This window comes from Talpa occidentalis, unplaced genomic scaffold (genome assembly GCF_014898055.3).
Source record: "Talpa occidentalis isolate TD23 unplaced genomic scaffold, MPIMG_talOcc4v2.1 talOcc4.9, whole genome shotgun sequence".
NCBI lineage: Eukaryota > Metazoa > Chordata > Mammalia > Eulipotyphla > Talpidae > Talpa > Talpa occidentalis.
The window spans coordinates 71,896,610-71,911,091 of NW_023605305.1; positions in this window are offsets into that span (position 1 = coordinate 71,896,610).

Sequence of the window (14,482 nt, forward strand, 5' to 3'; positions counted from 1 at the left end):
AGAAGAATTCAAAAAATATTTGTCCAAGGAGTCACCAAATGCACTGATTTTCCCACTCTTATTTAACTGTACATAATACAGAAACGAAGAATGTGCTTAATTAGTTGGAAGTTTACCAAGGGAAATTTTATTGTCTCATTCATGACTTAACTGCAGATGACCAGAACAAAGGATATTATACTTCTTACAAAAAGTAAGTAAGTCTGTTTTGACTCATAAATGGGCTTAAGTTGAGTTTTACCTTTTTGTTTTCCAGTAGCACTTGATACTAAACTATGTTACACTTTGTTGATTCTTCAATATGTCCAAGAAGAACATGTGACTTCAGAGCCACATGTTCTAAAACTTCATTCTGCTCCATCTTCTGCGTGCCTCTGCCATCACTGCCCCTCTACTTGATGGAATTCACCCAGAGCTGCTTCATTTCCCGAGCCAGAGTCCTTTTCTCTGGCCCCTTGCCTTTGTTCCCACCCCTATCATGTAATTCTTTTAAGTGGTAATTCATTAGGTAAAGCCCTGGCCTACCAGAACTCACCCCAAGCCTAGTGTCTGCACTGGGCAGAGCGCACGAGTGGTATCCCATGGCTGTAGAGATGGCCTGTTCCCAGACATGCCTGGACTGCAAACTCTGCTAATATTGAAACAAGAAACACTTGTACTTGAGACCCTTTATTTCTCTCCGTGACTCTGAATTCCTAGTAATTCTATGATAATATGTCTTCACTGGAAAACTATGGACAACGATGAAACTGACATTTTTGAACTGCAGCAAACAACTGCGACACACACAGCCTTTTTGAAGTTAACTAAATGAAGACATCAGATGAAACAAGGATGGTCAGATCCGGAATTCTAAGAACCCAGTGCCACGGGCATCTGTGAAGAGAATCCTGTGGCCTTTGGGGGCTAGCATCTCTTTGCACTGTTGAAAGCATCCTCTGCCACCCTCCGCAGCAGCTCGGTCTCAGAACTGCCTCGCTACAGGGAGACTGTACCTTTCCACCCTCGCGTTCTGAATTCCTGCCATTCAATCGGCTTAGAGAGAAAGTCGCCCTTTTTATAAGCCCAGAACCTTAAGGTTCTTGCACACAGAGATGAGACTTACACAGGAAGCAACAACAGGAAGCAACAACAGCAAAAACATTCTAAAGCTCCAGGAACTAAGGAAGGAAAGGGGGCGGCTGCCAACAGCAGAGCAGGTGAGCCGGCGCTGCAGGAGTGAGCCACCTGGCTGCCGGTCCCTGTCCCGGGAGGCCCACTGCCATGGAAACTGCACGCGGCAGCACGAGCCTCGCCCCCTCCCGGAGCCCGCGGGCAGGGTTTGGCAAGGCCACTCCGTGGGTAGAAAACAGCTGAGCGAAACCTCAGGAAGCTGGCCTTCCTTTATCAAGTCTGACACCTGCTTTTCACAGCGTCTTGGACAAGGTACTGCCCATTAGTGACTGCCTTTCCCTCCAAGGTGGGAAATAATATCTCAAGATTGGAGGATAAGAAACCTCCGTTCAAAAGCACCAGCCATTCTGTGAACTCGAGACGACTCACAGAGTCTCAGTGTGCATTGAAGGACGAGAATGAGCACAGTCCTTGAGGAACCAAGTGGGAAAGCGGCCCCTTGCCCCTTCCAATCAGAAAGCATAATAGAAAAATTACCCCTTCTGGCTAAGGAATTCTTCCCCAGAGGCCCTCTATGCGATGGAGCAGACAACTGCTACATCCCAGTGTTACACATGCATCACGATAGCAAGTCACAGCACGTATTCACAAGAATTGAAGACGTGGGCTCTACTCACTTCTCCATCCTGCACAGATCACTGGATTGAAATATGATATCATTCTAACCAGCTCCTCCTTCCTTATGAACCCTGCAATGGCTACCCGAAAAATCAATGGCCTACAGGAAAAATCAAAAGTTCCTGATGTATGTCAGCCCAAGGTCGCCACAATCTGCGCTTCATGTCCTGCCCGCCCCGCTCGGCAACTTAAAATTAGACCACCCTGCACTCTACATTGTCCCTTAACCATTTCAGGTTCCCTGAACGATTGCTCATCTGGTACATCTGAAAGAAGTGTAACACGTTGTTTGTGAATGGTATTATTTGTTCTGAGAGAAACGTGGGTAATACATAAACAAATGCAACCTTTGAGACAAAGGGGAGGGTATTATTTGATACTAGGAGGAAAGGAATGATTGGAAATATTCTCATCCAGAAGAAAGTGACACTCTCTCAGACATTGCTAGAAGAGGGTTAAGATGGTTTAACCCCTGCAAAGGGACAGCTGGCAAAACCTGCCAAAAGTTTAGCTGCAAGTACCCTTTGATGCTGCTGTCCCACTTCTAGAAATCAACTCTGCAAACACCCCTGCAAGCATACAAATGGCAGACATGAAAAATTATTCACTGGGGAATTCATTATCATGGCAAAAGATTGGAAACGACCCAAGTGGCCCTCCGTGGAAGGGATGTTAATATACTCGGATCCAGCTGCCTAGGTAGGAGCCCCGAAGAGCAGCGACGGCAGTGAGGGAGATGTCTATGGACAGACAGGAAATGATCTCTAGGATGTATTGGTAAGTACATTGCATATCATCATTTTCAGGAAAGGAAAATTAAAATACATAGTCATATGTAGATGCATGAGGAAACACAAAGTGTAAACAAGAATCTAATCAAAATGGCTAGGGGGCTGGGAGAGGAGGGAAGAATGGATAAAGATAACTTTTCATACCATTTGGATTTTGAACCCTGCAGTGTATCTCCCGTTTGAAATTTTGAAATTTTTTAATTTAAATTGTTTTTAATTTTTTTATGTCTACAAAAACATGAAAGATTTAAAATTCAGCAACTACAAAAACATGTCTAGTTGCGTTCCATTTGAAGGATGATCCATGGAGTCTCCATATTTTGTCTTTGCTCCTTTGAAGCAGAACATTTTGTCTCACTAATCTTTGTGCCTCTGGGATGAAACACGTAGTAGGTATTCAACAAATATTTATCGACTAAAAGGCTGTTGTTTTGTGGAAACTGAGAGCCAAAAAGAAAATGTCAAATAAGGTACTATGTGCATGATCAGAGCTGTTCACTTTATTTATTGAGAATCACCATAGTGATGGGAGACAAGTGAGAGAAACGCGCTGCCCGTTGCCAACAGCAGCAGCCTCAGGCCAGCAGGCCCTCCCAGACAAAGCCTGGACCCAATCTGAAGGAGGGGCTCATCCCTGGCTAGAACTTTATGTTTTGGGGGAATTTTATTATAAAGTTTTATTCATTTTAACAGCAAATGCTGAAAGCATTTAAATATGCATTACTCCTTAAAATGTATAGCTAAAATATAGGCAATTTGGTTTCCTTGCCATTTTTCCTTTGCTGTTTAAAAAAAAAACAGGAAATGAAATCTGGTTTATATATAATTTGTCACACATGTAATATATCCAACTTTGTAAGCACTCCAAGTTTTCATTAACAGTGCTGAAATATATTTACATTAAGAAATCGTTCAACCCTAATGTCGTTAGTTTCAAACTTCAAAACTTAGTTGTTTTGCTAAAAAATGCAGATCAGAGCCAAATGGAGGACCAAGCACCCCCATTTGACCTCTCTCATAACAAAAATCCCATAAGTGCCAGAAAATGTCTTGTTCAATTTGAAGAAGGAAAAAAGGGAAAGGAAAGGAAAAAGAAATTCCTTAATGGTATGGGAAAACGAGAAAAATAACCATCATTGGGCTACAACATTTGCCCCCAAGCTAAATCTAGGATGTGACTATGTGGTCCAGAGAGAAAAGATAGTATCTCTAAGGTCTACTGACCTTCTGGAAAGGACAATGAACTCCTACCCTTTCTGAAGAATAGAGCCTGCCACATTCCAATAATTATCACAGGCAAGTATGATACATAGAATAAGCAGGCTAATAGGAATTCTTAGATATATAGATATAAAGATGACCAAGAATCTCCAAACAATTGGAAAAAAACAACCTCATGATAAAAAGACATCAAACATAATTTGGAAGAACAAAGGAAAACAATAGAGAAAATAAAGATATAATAATATTTTCATATTCAGATATATAATATAGGATATTTCATTCCATAAAAATTAATTGCAAATAGTAAAAAATGAAAATTAACTTCAAAAACTCAATAAATGGGGTAAATACCAAAATAAACACAGCAAGGGAAAATTAGTGACATGGGAGATCAAATGAAGGAATTCTCCTAAGGCTAACTGTGAAAAGAAAAAGAAATAGGAAGTATGGGTTAAAAGTCATGAGATGTGGGGGTAGATCCAAAAATTCCTATACCTGCAAAATGGGAGTTCCAGAAAGGGGAAACACACAAAATGGGAGTGAAGAAATAATGGAATGGTAGGTGGAGATTCCAGAGCTTAAGACATCAACCTTCACACTGATAGGGTTTGTTGAATACCAAGCTGAGTGCACACATACACACACACACACACATACACACACACAAACCCAGAATGTTTAAATCTAGACACATCATATTTCTGGAATACCGAAGATAAAATCAAAATCCTACTGGCTTCCAAAGAGAGTAAATAAGGTATCCCAATAGAGTGAAAATCAGTTTGACACCAACATCTCATCATTAACCCTGAATGCTAGATGATGATTGAGAAATTGTGCTAATTTTTTGCAGGAAAAATTACTTATAGCCTAGAATCCAATGCTCAACCAAACTAGCCATCAAGTGAAAATGCAAAATAAGGCCTCCCCGGTGGCGCAGCGGTTGAGCGCTGGGTTGCGAAGCTGCCCGCAGCCTCTGCAGCGCCGGTGCGATCCCCACCGGGCGAGGGTTCCACATGGCGCGCAGACCTCTCCTGCCGCCCGCTGCTCCCCTCAGCAGTGTACTTCATCAGTCTGCCTGCTTTGCTCTCCCCTCTGGCTCTGGTGAATTCTCTCGCCCTCCCGTGCTTCTGACTGTACCCAGTGCTTGTATGAATAAATAAATAAATCTTTAACAAAAAAAAAAAAAGAAAGAAAGAAAGAAAATGCAAAATAAAACATTTTCAAGCCTGTATGAGTTTGTACCACCTATAAACTCCCCCCAAAGAGTTTAAGAATATTGAAGACAGAGAATATAATAAATAAAAGAGGGCAAAATAAATTAAAACTTAGAGCTGATGCATATGGTTAAAAAATGTAAAATTTCAATCTGGAGTTAAAAATCTCAAATGGGGACCTGGTTGCAGGGATAATAGGAACAGCAGGGAGGGAAAGAAGCCAAACCTCACTCAAAATGTGTATGTCCAACCACAAAAATGGATCCTTTTTTGCAAAGTATCTAATCGGAACTGCCACATTTCTAAAAATAACTGAATTTGGGGTTTTTAATAAACTAGATTGATTCACTAAGTAATTTGGACTAATAAGCCAGTTTTGCTTTTTAAATTAAATAGAAATGTTTACAAAGTTCTTTTGTGTCTTTGAATTTTACTCATAGGAAGGGGTAGGGTGGGGAGCACATCTAAGATTCTCATTTAAGTTACCACATATCATTTTCTGTGCCCTTTAAACTGCAGTAAATCAGATCATTCTACATGCGGAGCTGCCTGGAAAGGGAGAGTGATCACATACAATCAGGCACTGTGTGGAAAAGACTGTAAGCTGACAGGTTCTCATAAAGAAAGTGCTGAGTTACTGAAATATGAAAAACGGGAATTCCTAATCTATCAACATATCAAGTTAAACAGAAGTTTCTCTTTTATCCTTTCAAACTCAATAAAAAACCTCTTTTAACCTGCAGCAACAAGAAGTAGGAAGTAGAAGAATGCAGTATTGGCCCCAACCCCTTCCACATCCACTCTCTTGCTGCAGCCCCATTATTGTGGGTGGGTTGCACACTCCCACTCCATGACTTTGAACTTGGCAAAAGGATGCTAGCAGATGCAACACATGCAAAACCTTGTCAAGTGCTGTTTGCCCTCTCGCAGGCCCCTGCCATTGAAACCCTGGTGGTCAAGACAGTCACTTGCTACTTCTGCTTATCTTACAACAATGGCTGGGTATATTTGCAACAAAAAATGGAACAAAAACACTCCTGCCCATTTTAGACCAAAAAAAAAAATGTTTTCCTAAGTTGACAGGTTGTGTTTCAAGCACAGGCCCAGGAGAGTGTCCACTCGTCCTCAAGGTGATACTTCACCACTGAAACCGCAAATAGCCGGGGAAGATGGAACTAAGATACCTGACTCATGGTTAGATGGACAACATTCAAAAGTGAGGGATGCTCAGCTTGTTGCAGTTCTGGATCTAAATTCTAGTTATACCATGATTTAGCAGAAAGCACCCAATCAGACTCTACCAACTTGCATTTTCTATATTTGTTCTTCAACTCCATAAATACTGCCCAAAGCACTGTCCTCGGGGAGACAGCTTCGAGATCCTTGCTTCCCATCTCCTGCCAGGTGACCTTGCGTTAAAATGATTCTTTTCTCAAGCTGGTGGCATAGTTTTTTGGCTTCTGTGCCCTCAGGTAGCAGGTCCACACTGGCAACACCATCACCCAAAGACAAACATGTCCCTGCTAACATCAGGGAGGAGGATGAGAGATCCGTGAAGCACAGCTGCCCAACCCACCTGCAGCATGAAAAAGTCACACCAGCCGACCTGCTCGTTCATGAGTAGGACATGAATGTACCGACATTTGAGGAGCTTTATGATGCAGCATGACTGTGGCAACAGCCTATAGCTCTTATACTTTGGGAAAATGTCACCACAGGAATGGTATGGTGACATGGGTGCTTTCACATTCTGCCAGTGGAGGGGTTAGTGGGTACCTTTCAGAGAGCAGTTTGTGTATAATTAATCAAGATTCTTAAAAATGTGCACTTCTACTGACCGAGTAATTTCACTTCTGAATATTGATTCTAAAGGAGCAGTCCTAAAAGAGGGTGGGGGGGGAGATTTATGTACAATGGTAATGTGGTTTATAATAGAAAGAAGCACTTACTGCACACTTACTCCTCTGAGGTTTTCATGTACACTTTCTTATTCAACACTCTAAAAAATAAAAACAAAAAAACACCTATAAAGTTTTGCAAAAGCCCAGAGAGATTGAATCACACCTCTCTTTCAAACCCAAACCTCTGACTCCAGAGTCCACCTTGTAACTTCCATCCTGTATGACCTAACAAGTCAAAAGAAGGTATATGATTCACTCACATTCTGGAATATTCTGCAGTCATTTAAAATTAAAGTACAACATCTTTCAAATACTTCAAAAATAGAATATGATATAAGGTTATATAAGAAAGAAAAAAGACAAATCAACTGCCTAAAACTCTTCTTAGAATAAGGCAGAATATAAACATATTAGCAAGTAAAAATAAATAAAGTATAAACTCAAATGCATGTGCAAATTGAAACTACAAGTTATTACTTACTCCATACACACTAAAATACTCAAATCTGCAAGGAGTAGACTTACTGAAACCCATACATTGGTAGAAGTGTAAATTAATAGCAGCATTGTAGAAAATTATCTGGCAGATTCTACATTAAACATTCTCTTACTTTATGACTCAGCAATTCCACCCCTGAGGTATTGACTGGAGAAATGAAAATGTGTCCGAGCAAATACTTTTACAAGAATGTTGATTACAGCTTTAATCAAAGTGGGGAAAAGTTGAAGACAATTAGAATGTTCATCAACAACAAAATGAGTAAACAAGTTGTGGTAGGTCATACAATGGAATAGTAATTAGCAGGTGAAAAGAAGAATGGGACAATTATAAACCAGAGCCATCCTGCAGGGGAGGAGTAGGAAGAGGGATCAGAGGGTGGAAAGGAGGAGCACAGGGGACTGTGGTAATGGTGCAAGGGTGTATTGGTAAAGAAAATTCTATGGGGACTACAGCTGAGGGAGTGGGGGGAAGCATATATTGTTTAAAAATGAACAATAATGTAAAAAATTAAAAATTTTAAAAAAAGCCAATGTCATGGGAAAAAAGAAAAGAAGAATAGTTTACTAATACATGCCAAAACAAAGAAGAACCTTAAAAACAGTGTTTTGAGCTCAAGGAGCCAGATTCAAAGAGTACATATTTTATGATCCATTCATATAAAACTCAAAGCCAAAATTTTTAAAACACTAATTTTTAAAAATAGAAAACAGAATAGTGGTCACTGGGGAACAGGGAGTGATATCTAGACTAGAAAGGAATGGGAAGGAATTTTTTAGACTGAAGACAATTTTCTATATCTTGATTGTGGTGTATATAAATTATTTGCCAAAAACATTTAGCTATTCTTGTGAGACCTGTGCATTTTATTGAACCATACCCAGTTTTAAATGTATACGTGTGGCACTAGATACCATGTCCAGCAGAAGATGAGGAACAGACAGGCCCATCTGCGGAGTTCCCTAAGACCCAATGGGCTCTGGGGAGACCAAGCTAAGGACTCTCTTGGGAAGTCTGGAACATTTTTTATGAGTCTCAGGGTCTAACCACATCTCTAGATTTTCTGAGGGCCCAAACATACTATGGAAGACAACTTCAACTGGGCTCACAGTCACTTTTATACCTGTCTGTCAGATGGTCAGGAAGGGGAAGGTCCAGGAAGGCAGGTGAGCAGAGAAAACAAGAGAGGAGAAGCAGCAAAAGGCTGGCCCAGAAACCACATGGGCAGCCATGCGTGGAGCCACATGGGCCTTGGAGAAGCAAAGTAGCACCCCCTTCACTGGTTGCACTATGCAGGAACCCCTTTAACATCCCAGGAGTCTTAGTGTAACTTCACAAATTCAGCAATTCATTTTCTCTGAGAGTTGAACATGGACCAGGAAGACATTTCTCATCTCTCTCACATGGGGAGGCCCTGGGTCATGGAGACAGAGCTGGCCCCACCACAGGTGCTAAGGAAGTCAACCCTGTGGGAGCCCACAGAGAACCTGAAAATAGTGTAGGTACAGTGGCAGTGCAGAACAAGACCCTGACACAAGGTGTCATAAGGCCATGGCCACCTTGCCAGATAGGGGAGGGGGAACAACATGGAAGGGTTGAGGGCTACCTCAGGGCAGGAAGGGGCTCGTGGGAACACACTTTAACCATATCCTACAAGGTGACTCCTCCCAGATGCTACTGAGGTTACTCCAGAAAGCCCCTTGAAGGCCCTATAAATACCAAGGGAAGTGGGTTGCCCCAGGACCCTCAGTTGCAACATGAATGGTGTAAGCACCAAGGCCCAGAGTCACAAAGTTCACACATAAACACCAACAAACCAGATTTTGGACCAGCTGACTAGTGCAAATTGAGATACTGAACTTATATGTGAAACACACTACCAAGGCAGAAATAAATGAAGCAATCCAACTGGGGAAAACATGGCAAATGTCCATAGCGGTATTCTCATCTCTTGATAATAAGATTACAAGCAAATTTCCTCTTCTCTGTGCATATTGTTTCTTTACAAATTTATAATAAAAGAAAAACATTGAGGTGTCAGGGAATGTGCCACAGCAGATGGAAATCTTACAACCTTCTGCAAAATCTCACCATCTCCTGCCAGACCAGCAGAGCCCCCATGATTTTCCACAAGACCCCATGGGCCCCCAGCCAGACCATGGAGACTCTGGGCCCATGTCAGGATGTGTGTCAAAGAAATCAGAGAGCTTGCCACCTCCCACAAAACCCTGCCAGTCTCCACACAGACATGCAGAGGCCTTGTAACTTGCTGCAAAAGCCCACTAGTGCTCATTGAGATAGGTGAGACCCCAGACTCATGTTGTGGAGGGTTCCAGAGCAACCAGAAGACTTGTGAGACTCTGCCACCCCCCACCCAGACCAGCAGGGGCCTTGAAACCTTCCACCAACTCCCATCTTTGTGACTCACCACAAGATCCCTGCCCACACTCACACAGACTAGTGAGACCCTATACTCACATCAGGCCAGAAACCTCATTATCTCCCATGGGATCCCTCCAGTGGCTTGCCCAGGTAGGTGAAATCCCTAATCAGTGAGATGGTAAGAGCCCTTCCCAGAGGAAACCCCACATACAGCAGCGGCTTTCCAAAGATAATAATTGGCAGAAGGAAAAACCCAACAAATGGCAACATTAGTCCTCAAGTAAATAGTGCAACACAGAGAGAACAAATTTCTAGAACCCCAATTCTTTCTCACAAATGGACAGATCAGACAGGCAGAGAATAAACAGGGATACAATAGCCTCAACATAGATTTAGACTTCTTGGATCTCACAGATATATATAGGGCACTGCATCACCCAAAAGCAGAATACACATCTTTCTCAAGTACACATAGGACCTTCTCCAGAATAGAACACATCCTGGGACACAAAATAAATATCAACAATTTCATGAAGATTGAAATCATACCCAGCATCTTCTCAGACCATAAAGTCATCAACTAGAAATTAGCTGTCAAAAGAAAGCAGGAAAATCTTTAAATACATGGAGCCTGAACAACACACCACTAAAAGACCACTGGGTTAATAAGAAAATCAAAGAAGAAATTAAGAAAATACCTTGAGACAAATGAAAAGGAGCACCCAACCATGCAAAACTTATGGGATGCAGCTAAAGCAGTACCAAGCAGGAAATATTTAGCAATACAGGCCCATACCAAGAAACAAAAAAAAAAAAAAAAAAGAGTTCAAATGAATAACCGCTCTCTTAACTTGAGGAATTAGAAAAAGAACAAATAAATCCAAAATCCAATAGAAGAACAGGAATAATAAAAATAAAAGTAGAAGTAAATGAAATAGAAATTTATAAGGCAGTCCAAAAGATGAATGAAAGCAAAATCTGGTTCTTAAAAAAAATAAATAAATAAACAAAATAGACAAACATCTAGCAAGGCTCACCAAAAAAAAATAATAATAAGGGAGAAACCTCAAATAAATAGGCTCAAAAATTAAAGGGAGAAATCACAATAGATGCTGTAAAAATTCAGAGGATAATTGGAAACTATCCATATGCTAACAAATGCAACAACCTAGACGAGATATACAAATTCTTAGAATTATACAATTATTCAAGACTGAATAGAGAAGAAACAGAAATTCAAATAACACAATCACAACAAAGGAAATTGAAACAGAAATCAAAACTCTCCCAAAAAAACAAGAGTCCAAGACCAGATGGCTTTACAAGTGAATTCCACCAATCCTTCAAAGATGAACCACTGCTTATCTTGTTTAAACTCCTCTAAAAATTGAAAAAGAAGGAATACCTCCAAATACTTTTGTGAGGCCACCATTGCTCTATTACTAAAAGCAAAGATAAAACACCAAAAAAGAAACTTACAGACCAATCTTCCTAATGAACACAAACACTAAAATCCTAGCAAACCTAATCCAATCATGCATTAAAAGGATCATACATCATCATCAAAGGATCCTACATACCAGGAACACAAAGATGGTTCAACATCCAAAAATCAATCAACATAATTCACCTCATCAACAAAAAGAAAGATAAAGACCAGATGACCATATCAATAGATGTTGATAAAACATTTGATAAGATTTAGCTTTCATTTATGTTGAAAACCTTTGAAAAACTGGGCACAAACAGAGCATATCCTAACATAATAAAAGCCACTTAATACAAACCCAGAGCTAATATCATTCTCAATGGTGAAAAAACTGAAACCTTTTCCACTAAGATCTGGTACAAGACAAGGATTTCCACTCTCACCATTGCTATTCAATATATTATTAGAAATTCTGGCTACAGCAATTAGACAAAAAAAGATACAAAGGGAATCCAAATTGAGAAAGAAATAAAATTATCTCTACTTGCCAATGACATGATAATATACAAAAGTCTATGGAAAAGTTAATTGAAACAATAAATTTGTTTAGCAAAGTGGCAGGGCATAAAATCAACACACAGAACTCAGCTGTCTTCCTATACACAATGAGATAGAAGAGGAAGAAATAAAGAAAGTGATCCCATTCACAATTGCATCAAAAAATATTACCTAGGAGAAAACCTAACAAATAAGGTAAAAGATCTACACAGAGAAAACTATAGGACATTATTGAAAGAAATAGAAGAAGACACAAATAAATGGAAAAATATTCCCTGCTCATGGATTGGAAGAATCAACACTGTCAAAATGGCCATTCTACCCAATGCAATACACAGATTCAATACAATCCCAGTAAAACTATCAATGGCATATTTCAAAGAACTGGAGCAAAGATTACTGAAGTCTACATGGAATCATGAAAGACCCTGAATAGCAAAAGCAATCTTGACAAAGAAGAAAGATACTGGAGGAATCACACTTCCAGACCTGAAGCTGTATTTTTTTTTTTATTTTATAGATTTTTTACATCATTTTTCATTTTTGCACAATGTACGCATATTCATCTTGGTTATAGTCCACATACAATTCCCACCCCCTTTGTTTTTATCCCACTCCCTTCTTCAACCCCCCATAGTGTGTCTCTGGTTTATAGTTGCTTGTTGACTTTGATTTTTACTTTGTTATAACTAGTATTTTTCTTGGTCCCTTATTTAGGTTTTCTAAATTCCTGCTATGAGTGAGACTATCCGGTATGATTCCCTTCCAGCTCCATCTATTTTGCTGCAAATTGCATGAGTTGATCCTTTTTGATAGCTGAGTAATATTCCATTGTGTATATGTACCAAATCTTCTTGATCCAGTCATCTATTTGGGGGCATTTGGGTTGTTTCCATAGATTACCTAATGTAAATAGTGCTGCTATAAACATAGGGGTGCAGGTGCCCTTTTGAATCAATGTTTCTGTGTCCTTTGGGTAAATATCCATGAGTGGAATTGCTGGATCATATGGAAGCTCCATCTTTAGCAAATTGAGGAATCTCTACACAGTGAAGCTGTATTTTAAAGTCACAATAATTGAAACAGTCTGGGACTGGAACAAAAACAGACACACAAACCAATGGAACAGAACTGAAAGTCCAGAAATTAACCCACATAAATATATATACAGTTAATATATGACAAAGGAGCCAAAAGCACACTGGAACAATAATTGGTGCTGGGAAAACTGAACAGCTGCATGCAAACGAATGAAATTAGACCACAATCTCATGCCAAAACTCAAAATGGATCAAAGACTTGGATGTTAAAACTGAAATCATAAAAAACATAAGAAAAAAAACACAAGCAAAACATTTAATTACATAAGCCTTAGTGATATCTTTAGGGATTCATCCCAAACAGCAAGGAAAATAAGAGTACATAAATAGCTGGGAGTACATAAATAGCTGGGACTACATCAAACTACAAAGCTTCTGTACAGCAAGAGAGACCATAACTAAAATGGGAGAAAATATTTGCACCCCATATATTGGACAGAGGACTAATATCAAATATATACAAAAGAACACATAAAACTCTACAAAAAACAAACAAATAAGCCAATCAAAAAATGGGCAAAAGAATTAAATGTCACTTCTCCAAAGAAGACATTAAAACAGCCAGCAGGCACATGAAAAAATATTCACAATCACTTATCACTAGAAAAACGCAAATCAAGACCACAATGAGATACCATTTCATACCTGTGAGAATGGCCCAAATTAAAAAAAAAAAAGCAGAAACAAAAAGTGCTAGTAAGGATTTGGAGAAAAGGGAACCCTCAGACACTGCTGGTAGGAATGCAAATAGGTCCAGCTCTTATGGAAACCAGTATAGAGGTGTCTCAAAATATTAAATATGAATCTGCCATTTAACCCAGTAATTCTACTTCTAGTCAGTCATCTATCCAAATAATTCGAAAGGAAACTTGCACTCCTGTGTTTACTGCAGCTCTGTGTTTATTACAGATAAGCTATGGAAACAACCTAAGTGTCCCAGGATAGATGCATGGATCAAGATGTGGTACATTGGGTCTCCCCGGTGGCGCAGCGGTTGAACGCTGGGTTGCGAAGCTGCCCGCAGCCTCTGCAGCACCGATTAAATCCCCCACCACCGGGCAAGGGTCCCACATGGCGTGCAGACCTCACCTGCTGCCCACTGCTCCCCTCAGCATTGTACTTCGTCAGTCTGCCTGTTCTGCTCTCCCCTCTGGCTCTGGTGAATTCTCTCGCCCTCCCGTGCTTCTGACTGTACCCAGTGCTTGTATAAATAAATAAATAAATGTTAAAAAAAAAAAAAGAATATACTCAATCTTTAAAAAAAAAAAGATGTGGTACACACACGCAAAGGAATACTACTCAGTGATCAAAAAAGATAAACTCATGTCATTTGAGGCAACATGAATGAAGATTAATAGGATAGTGCTAAGTGAAATAAGTCAGAAGGAGAAAGATAAATACTGGATGGTGTCACTAATGTGTGAAATACAAAATAAATTAGTAGTTTCACAAGCTGGAAAACTAATCCTTGATAGCTGACTACAGAACCGAAACACTAAGGGGGTAGAAGGGTAGAGGGTGGGAGAGAAAACACGAATAGGGAAGGAAGCCCAGTGGCCTATGGTGGTGGAATATGGGTGAGCTGGTTGT